The sequence below is a fragment of the Pleurodeles waltl genome, chromosome 8, assembly GCF_031143425.1.
Source record: "Pleurodeles waltl isolate 20211129_DDA chromosome 8, aPleWal1.hap1.20221129, whole genome shotgun sequence".
Lineage (NCBI taxonomy): Eukaryota > Metazoa > Chordata > Amphibia > Caudata > Salamandridae > Pleurodeles > Pleurodeles waltl.
This window is the reverse complement of record NC_090447.1, coordinates 1,524,394,098-1,524,403,294: the sequence shown is the minus strand read 5'-3', so window position 1 is coordinate 1,524,403,294 and position 9,197 is coordinate 1,524,394,098.

Below are 9,197 nucleotides of genomic sequence, written 5' to 3'. Positions count from 1 at the left end.
TGTACAGACAGAAATGTAACAAGTCTACAGTTTATCTGCGGGTCAGTTAAACATTTTCATTACTTGTGGTCGACAAGAGCGTATCCCATTTGTACTAACAACTGGTTTCAGCAGTTAGCGACGTGCTTCTCTTAGGGCCGGGCAGATGCAGGTCAGATGGACCATGTCCTCCCTGGCAGCATTGCATAGCCTGCATGACGTCTCTCCCCCATTCTTCCACAGTGGTTGATCCGCTCTTGATGGAAGGGATCCTAGCTAAATCGTGAGCAGGTGGCGTTTGACGTATACTGAAAATTTTGAAATCAGATATTGCGATGGTGCCATGGTAGTGTAAGTATGCATGAGAAGCCAGGCATGTGAGCGTTGTGCAAATGTGCGTTTATCATCTAGCAAAGGTTGCAGAGCTAGTTCCTTTTTTAACACACGGCACAGAAGGGGATACGACATATTAGAGTCCCATAGGTATGTCATTTGTGTCTCTTGCAGCGAGTACTGTAAGTGCCTGTTTTATACTGACTTTGGGTCATTGCTTACTGAATTCCATAAAGCAACGACTAAAGGGCTGGTGGTGTTTCCTCTTATTTTGTACCAGGTATTTATCGTATGTACTTTCCTGTCCAGCTGTTGTTGTTTAAGGCCAAATTCAAGCCTAACTTGGGCATGGGAAGCAGTACAGGGAAGATTGAAAACTTGTTTGTAGATTTTTTCAAGTCAAGTGAACAGCAGCTTTATTCGGTCATTTGAGGCCATCAAAGCATAAAAAATACAGTACATGTCGTAATTAAAATTAAAAACATAAATAAGATAATACGTCCAAACTTAATACTTAATATATATATATATATATATATATATATATATATATATATATATACAATAATAATTAAAACGTGGCAGCAATAAAAATTCGCCCCTTTGCTTTGTATCCACAAATTACTAGATCCTAAAATGTTTAAAAGTAAAAGATGGAAAGATTTATTTCAGTGATCGACATCATATATACCAAGCGGTCCCAAGGAACTTGCTAACCGCGAGGATTACAGGTTTGGAGGAATCACTCTTAAGTATCCTAATAGCTGTGGATCACTGTCTCAAGCCCAAATCTAGGCAAATTGCACGAATCCATTTTGTCCTTGGAATAGTGTATGCGGGGCAAAAGAACATAAAATTGTAGATTTTTTATTTGTTGCTGATCCAGGAAGGAAACATCTTTCCCGTATAGTGCTGCACTTCCATATGTAGTGGCTGGAAGGAAATTGGCCAACATGACGGACAGTAAAGGTTTGTACCAAGGCCCTTTAAACCTTTTGGCTAGGGCACTAAAAGCGAATGTCAGCACTTTGCATTTCTGAACAATGGGCTGTTTTTGCGGCACAAGGTTATCCTTGTCTATAGTAAAACCCAAATATTTATAGCAGCGAGTCTCTTCAATGCTAATGCCGCCCAACTTAATTTTATTTACAGAGTTAGAGAGGTATCCTATAGACATGGTTTTTGTCTTCGTAGTATTGATTTCTAATTTGTTTGACGTTGCAAAATCGGCCAGGGTGGAAACTAACTGCTGTAGCCATATTTTCATGTGGCTCAATAAAACAATGTCATCAGCATATGATAAATGTGATAAGAGCAGGTTCCCCATCCTCGGAGAGTGTGAATTGGTCGCGTCTAGCTTTGGGGAGAGGTCAGCCATAAAAAGGTTAAACAGGTTCAGGGCAAGAATGCATCCTTGTTTTAATCCTATATTTGTTGGAAGCCTCCTTGAAACTTTCGCACCATCTGGTACCTTCATCTGCACCCAGGTTTTATCATATAGCATTTCAATGCTACGGAGAAGCTGTTCCTGCAGGCCCCAGCTTCGCAATTTGCGCCAAAGAATTGCTATTCCACCTGATCAAAGGTGCTTTTAAAGTCTACAAAGCGTAGATGTAGCTTTTTCTTTAGGCGTTTTGCTTTGTCGGCAATGTCACTTAGTGTTAGAATATTGATCATTGTGCCATATCCCTTCCGGAAGCTGGTTTGATTCATGTGGACGAGGTTGTTTGAATTGGACCAGTGGAGCAGATTATCCAAGGTCAGCGAGGCAAAGTATTTGGCCTCACTGTCAATTAAAGCAATCAGCCCTGGAATTTTCCATTTTTGAGCTATAGAGCAATTTAAGTCAGAAGTTGTCCTCCATCTTAATGCGCTCACGCCATCCCTGACTTTTATATTTGTTTCCAAGGGCCTTTTTTTGGACACATGTAGATTCTGTGAAAGGACCCTTTTTTATTACTCTGAGTTCGTGCCTTAGTTCCTTTCTTAATTGTAAAGTTTTCTCTGATTGACTTGAGGACACCAACTGATTTTGTGTTTGATTGGCAAATAGCAGAGCTGAGCGAAGATAACGAAATTAGAAAGGTGGGATACATTTCCACTGCAGGTGAGTCCTGGAGTGTTGCAGATTGAAACAGGGTTTTTATCTTTTCACACAGCCGCGGTAGTGAAGTCTCTGACCAAATCAGATGTTTTAAGTTGGTAGATGCAATAGTTCCTAGTTCAGCGACAACAGGCAAGAAGTGTGGGGCATTCAAGTCCAGATCTATATGTTGTTATGAGTGATCCCTGTGGAGAGTAGTTTTGATTTTAAATGTCCTCACAATTGATAGCAGGGGAAGAGACACAGCCGTATAGTCTATTATGGTTGCAGCTGTTGTGCTATAGTGGGTGTAGGTAGGTGGCATATCATCTTTGGTCCTGCCATTTAAAACCCTCCTGCTCAAATGTTCTAATGCCTCAACCATTTGCTTGCCCATTGCGTTCAATGTCTTCCGTATTGGTGAAAGTTGAGGCAGAACTGAGCATAGAGCGTTTTCAGCTGCCAATTGCTCATTAGGTTCAGGGGTGTGAATTAAATGGGTATTGAAATTGCCCGAAACTAGAATGTCCCATGTTGGGTGAACGCATCTTATCTCTCCTGCTTTATTCAGCAATTCCTCAAAAAGCATGGTTTTCCGACGTTTCTGCGGATGAGCATAAACATCAAAAATTACAAGAGGAGTTTGTCGGTTGTCACTGAAGATGAGTTTGACGGACTGCAGATCGTTTTTTGACAATACGAGTTGCTCTGTTGTAGCATGTAGCGCTGTAGAGACAAATGTGGCTAGACCTCCACTTGGCCTGCCCGATTTATTAGATTTTTCGGTATTGACACGGTGTAATGTTTAACCTCCTAAGTGGACCAGGTCAAATAGCCATGTTTTTGGCAATATGATTATAGTGTAGTTGCAATTGTTTACTATTGCAAATTCATCTGTAATAATGGCTTTTGCCTCGGCGATATTCCAGGACATGATGGTAACAGCAGACCCCTGATCTATATTGCCTGCGTTGTAATTGTTGTCAGTTGCTCCTTCTTGAATTTAAGATGTGAGCCATCAATCAATCAATAATTTATAAAGCACGCTATGTACCCGTTAGGGTTTCGAGGCGCTAGGGGGTGGGGGGGTGGTGCTGCTATCGTTCGAAGAGCCATGTCTTGAGGAGTCTCCTGAAGGTGAGGAGGTCCTGGGTCTGGCGTAGTGAGGTCGGGAGTGCGTTCCAGGTCTTGGCGGCGAGGTAGGAGAAGGATCTGCCGCCAGAGGTCTTGCGCTGGATAGGTGGGTCCGGTGTTGTGTAGAGCCTTGTGTGCGTGGGTGAGGAGTTTAAAGGTGATCCTCTTGTCCACGGGGAGCCAGTGGAGGTCCCTCAGGTGAGGGGAGATGTGACATCGGCGGGGTATGTCGAGGATCAGGCGGGCGGATGCGTTCTGGCTGCGTTGGAGTCGTTTGATGTCTTTTGTTGGGATGCCTGTGTAGAGTGCGTTGCCGTAGTCGAGTCTGCTACTGACGAGGGCTTGGGTTACCGTCTTTCTGATGGATACAACTACCTGTGGATTCCTCACCTGATGAATACTCCCATGGCGCCAGCATTTGACGGAAATCTTCTTACTAGTCTCTGCACGTCGACGAGGACGTCACTCTAGCCCACGCGACGCCGTCTGACGTCATACAGGCAATAAGAAGTCCTCGCCGACGTGCCGATGACAGTTCCCTTTTTTCCGTGCATTCGAAACGGTTATCTTCGAGGGAGTTACTGTTACCTTCGTGGTTACAGTGTATTGTCTGCTGCGTAGTCTTCTCTGCGGTAACAATGTCTCAGAGGAAGTCGGGTTTCAAGCCCTGTCGAGAGTGTGGGGGCAAGATGTCAGTTACAGATCCTCACTCCGACTGTCTATGGTGTTTGAGCTCCGACCACGACGTCTCGACTTGCGATTCATGTCAACACATGAATCCGAAGGCCCTCAAAGAGCGCGAGGCCAAGTTATTCATGGCAAAGTCAAAGAAGAAGGAGAAACATCATAAGAAGTCTTCTTCGCCAAGGTCTCACCGGCGTCATCGAGACTCCCGGCGCCGTAGAGACTCACGACGTCACTCCAGCAAGGAGTCTCGTTCGAGGTCACCTTCGGCTCGGCGTCGGAGGACTTGGGAGGTCAGCCCCACGGTCACGCCGCATCCATCGACGCCGTTGCCCTCTCCGGCGTCACCGACTTCACCTGGTCAGGCGTCAGTGATTGAGGTGGTGCAGCCTCTTGTGTTTTCTCCGGCGTCGCAGACGTCGAGGCCGGCGTCGGGGTCGCCCTCGATCCAGGCACCCCAGTATCCGGCTTTTCCCACTCCTGGAGCCGATAGTACCGCGTTTCTTAATGCGATGTATACCATCTTTCAGCAGATGGCTCCAGGAGCTGCTCCGGCTGGTCCTTCGGGGCCCTTGGCCTTTTCGTTGGGTGATCCTGCGCCTCTTCGGCCGGCACCCTTTATGCCCTTTCTCCCTTTTGGGAATGTGGGCTCGGCGCCGGTGCCGGCGTCGGTGGCCGCTCCGGTGGCTTCGGATGTTTCGGCCCCGGAGGTTGCCCCTCCGTCGAAGTCAGGATTTTGCCCTGTGACTCCGGTTGGTCCATCGGCTCCAAGACCTCGTCCTCCGGCTCCTGCCTCGGCGCCGAAGCTGCCTGTGGCGCCGGACGCGGCGTCAGATGCTTCTGGAGATCGGCGCCGTTCTTCGACGTCGGCGGAGGCCATGTCGACTCCGCGTATCGAGGAGAGACTTCATTCGAGGAGGCGTGCTCTCCGTCTTTTAGAAGAGCAAGAGTACCAGCGAGTCCTAGAGGAGGGAGAGATTGAGGACTCTGGAGACGGACTGCATGGTCTGGATACAGCCAGTGGGCTGGACACTTCCCCTGAGTGGGACCTTTCATCTCCAGGGGAATATACGGAGGAGGCTGCTTCCTTTCATGCTGTGGTGAGGAAGGCAGCGAGCTTTTTGGACCTGCCTTTGCCGGTGGCAGAGGCAAAGCAGAATTTGCTGACAGAGGTATTGCATCCGGCCTCTGCTGCAGCTGAGCCTCTCTTGCCATTTAATGAGGCTTTGCTGGATCCGGTGTTGGAGGTGTGGAAGAAGCCGGTGTCTTCCTCGGCCGTTCATAGGGCTGTGGCCAGGAGGTATCGAGCTGCACCATCTGACCCTGGCTTTCTCTCTAGACACCCTACGCCGGAGAGCTTGGTGGTGCAAGCCTCCTGTTCCTCAAAGTCAGCGCCTGGTTCCTTCCCGACGGTGCCTGGAGACAGAGACTCCAAGAAACTGGATGCGCAGTCCAAGAAAATATTTTCGTCATGCAGTTTGGCGTTGAAGGCCACCAACGCCACGTGCATTCTGGGGAGGTACATCCATGCGCTGATGGATGATATTTCGTCTTCATTCACGGAGCTTCCCCAGGGTCTTTTGGATGTGGTCTCGGACGCCCAGGCTGCCGCGACCCAGATTATCCAGTCTGGGCTGGACACGACCGACTCGGTGGCCAGGGCGATGGGCACGGCTGTGGTGGCAAGAAGACAGGCCTGGCTCCGAAACTCAGGGTTCTCTGCGGATGTGCAGTCGACCCTGCTGGACCTCCCGTTTGATGGGGACAGACTGTTTGGAGCCAAGGCAGATTCAGCCTTGGAACGATTTAAGGAGAGCAGAGCCACAGCCAAATCGTTAGGACTGCAAGCTCCTTCTTCCTCTGCCTCTTCTAGAATTTTCAGGAGGTTTCGGGGATTTGGGCGTGGCTCTTATTCCTCTTCCTTTCGGGGGAGGTTCCAGCAACCCGCCTCTTCCCTCCCCTATAGGTCATTTAGAGGGAGGGGGAGGGGTGGGGTCCGTACCAGAGGAGCCTCTCAACAGCACTCTGCCTCTTCCTCGTCCTCTGGAGGGGTGCAGCAGGGGAAGCAGCCTTAGGCTTCCACCGTTTCCCACTCACTCCTCTCCTGTAGGGGGAAGATTACAGCGTTTTCTCCACAAGTGGAAGTCTATCACAACGGACACTTGGGTTCTCGGCATTGTGGGAAAAGGCTACGCCCTTCCCTTTCGGGAGTTCCCGCCCCTCATCCCGCCCCGCCCATCTTATTGTTCAGAAGAACACCTCCTGTTGCTAGAACAGGAGGTTCAAGTCCTCCTTTCAAAGGGCGCGGTAGAGTTGGTCCCAGAGCAGGAAAAGGGTCGAGGTTGTTACTCAAGATACTTCCTGATTCCCAAAAAGGATGGTCAGTTGAGACCAATCCTGGATCTGAGGATCTTGAATTGGTTCCTCAAACAGGAAAAGTTCAAGATGCTGACCCTAGCACAGGTGCTTTTGGCGTTGAACAAGGAAGATTGGATGGTGTCTGTCGACTTGCAGGATGCTTACTTTCATATCCCGATACTCAAGTCGCACAGGAAGTATCTCCGGTTTGTGGTAGGGTCGCAGCACTATCAGTTTGCGGTCCTCCCGTTTGGTCTTACTTCAGCACCTCGAGTCTTCACAAAGGTGATGTCAGTGGTTGCGGCGGAGCTCAGAAGGAAGGGGATAGCAGTATTCCCTTACTTGGACGACTGGTTGATCAAAGCCAAGTCCCCGGAGCTTGTGTCGCATCATCTGCAGTCAACAACCCAGTTGTTGTTCGACCTGGGCTTTTCGGTGAACGTGCCCAAATCTCACCTGGAGCCCTCTCAGCGCCTCCTGTTCATAGGGGCAGTACTGGATACAACATTGAGTCGAGCCTTTCCTCCGCCTCAGCGGATTCAAGATATTCAGGAATTGGTTCCAATGTTTCGAAATGGAGCGGTAGTTCCAGTCCTCAAGGTCCTTCGTCTGCTCGGTCTGTTCGCCTCCTGCATTCTGTTGGTCACGCATGCTCGCTGGCACATGAGGGCTCTTCAGTGGTGCCTCCGAAGGCAGTGGTCTCAACACAAGGGAGATTTAGAAGGTACTGTCAAGATCTCCAGAGATGCTGCTGTGGAATTGAAGTGGTGGATTGCGGGCAACAATCTTTCACAGGGGAAGCCGTTCGCGCAGACGCCACCAGTGGCCACGGTAATAACGGATGCCTCCACCCTAGGATGGGGAGCTCATCTGGGGGATCTGGAGATCAAAGGGCTTTGGTCTCCAGAGGAACAGGTGTTTCATATCAATCTGTTGGAGTTACGGGCTGTACGTTTGGCTCTCAAGGCCTTCCTCCCATCCCTTCGTGGTCAGTCGGTACAGGTCCTGACGGACAATACTACCACGATGTGGTACATAAACAAACAGGGAGGAGTAGGGTCGTACCTTCTCTGCAGAGAAGCTCTTCGGCTATGGTCCTGGGCAAAGGACCATCAGATTTGCTTGGTGGCAAATCATCTCGCCGGGGTCTTGAATGTACGTGCGGACAGTCTCAGTCGCCAATTCTCGGCAGACCACGAGTGGCGTCTCCATCCAGATCAAGTCTGTTTAATCTTCCAGATGTGGAGGTTTCCTCGGATAGATCTGTTTGCCACTCGGGAGAACGCGCATTGCCCGTTATTCTGCAGCCTCCAGTATCCGATGCAGGGAGCGTTGGGGGACGCGTTTCAGATAACCTGGTGCGACCAGTTGCTTTACGCGTTTCCCCCCATACCCTTGATTCCTCGAGTGTTGAGGAAAATTCGCCAAGACCGGGCCCAAGTCATCTTAATAGCTCCGGATTGGCCAAGGAGGGTATGGTACTCCGACCTTCTCCAACTCTCACTGTGCCCTCCGCTCCGTCTCCCTCTCAGGGCAGACCTCCTCTCGCAGTCGCAGGGGCAGGTTTTACACCCCAACCTCCAGAGTCTGCACCTACATGCTTGGAGATTGAACGGGGCAACCTGAGTTCCTTCTCTCTCCCGCCTGATGTAGTGGATGTTATCTTAGCGGCCAGGCGACACTCCACTAAATCTATCTACGCTAATAGGTGGTCTAAATTTGTTATGTGGTGTGGAGAGAGACAGATTGATCCCTTACATGCTCATCTGTCACATGTTTTGTCTTTTGCACTGTCTCTAGCGCAGAAAGGTTGTGCAGTAGCTACCATTAAGGGTTATTTGTCGGCCTTGTCAGCCTTCATTTGTCTTCCAGACCAACCATCGTTATTTAAATCCCCTATTGTTCTCAGATTCTTGAAAGGTCTTCTGAATCAATATCCTCCAAAACCATTCGTTATGCCTCAATGGGATTTGTCCTTGGTCCTGACTTTCCTTATGGGGTCCCCTTTTGAGCCTATGCATTCTTGCCCCTTACGGTATTTGGTTATTAAAACAGTATTCCTGGTAGCTATAACATCTGCAAGGAGAGTGAGTGAGTTGCAGGCCTTATCGGTTAAACCCCCTTATATAACGTTTTATGGGGATAAGGTGGTGTTGAGGACCAAGGCTGCTTTCCTTCCGAAGGTTGTTTCACCCTTCCATTTGGCTCAGACAATCACTTTGTCCACGTTTTATCCTCCGCCTCATCCTTCAAAGGAGGAAGAAAGACTACATCGCCTGGACCCAAAAAGGGCGTTGAGCTTCTATATCGACAGAATGAAGGATATCAGGCTGGAGGATCAGCTGTTTGTCGGATACGTGGGCAAGAGGAGAGGAAAGGCAGTCCACAAGAGAACACTCTCCAGGTGGGTTGTTCTTTGCATTAAAATCTGTTACTCTTTGGCAAAGAAGGATCCGCCTGAGGGCATTAGAGCTCACTCCACCAGAGCTAAGTCGGCCTCTTCGGCCTTGGCCAGGGGTGTTCCTGTGGTTGACATCTGCAAGGCCGCAACTTGGTCGTCCCTTCACACTTTTGTGAAACATTACTGTTTGGACTCTGAGGTCAGAAGGGACGGTCATTTTGCACG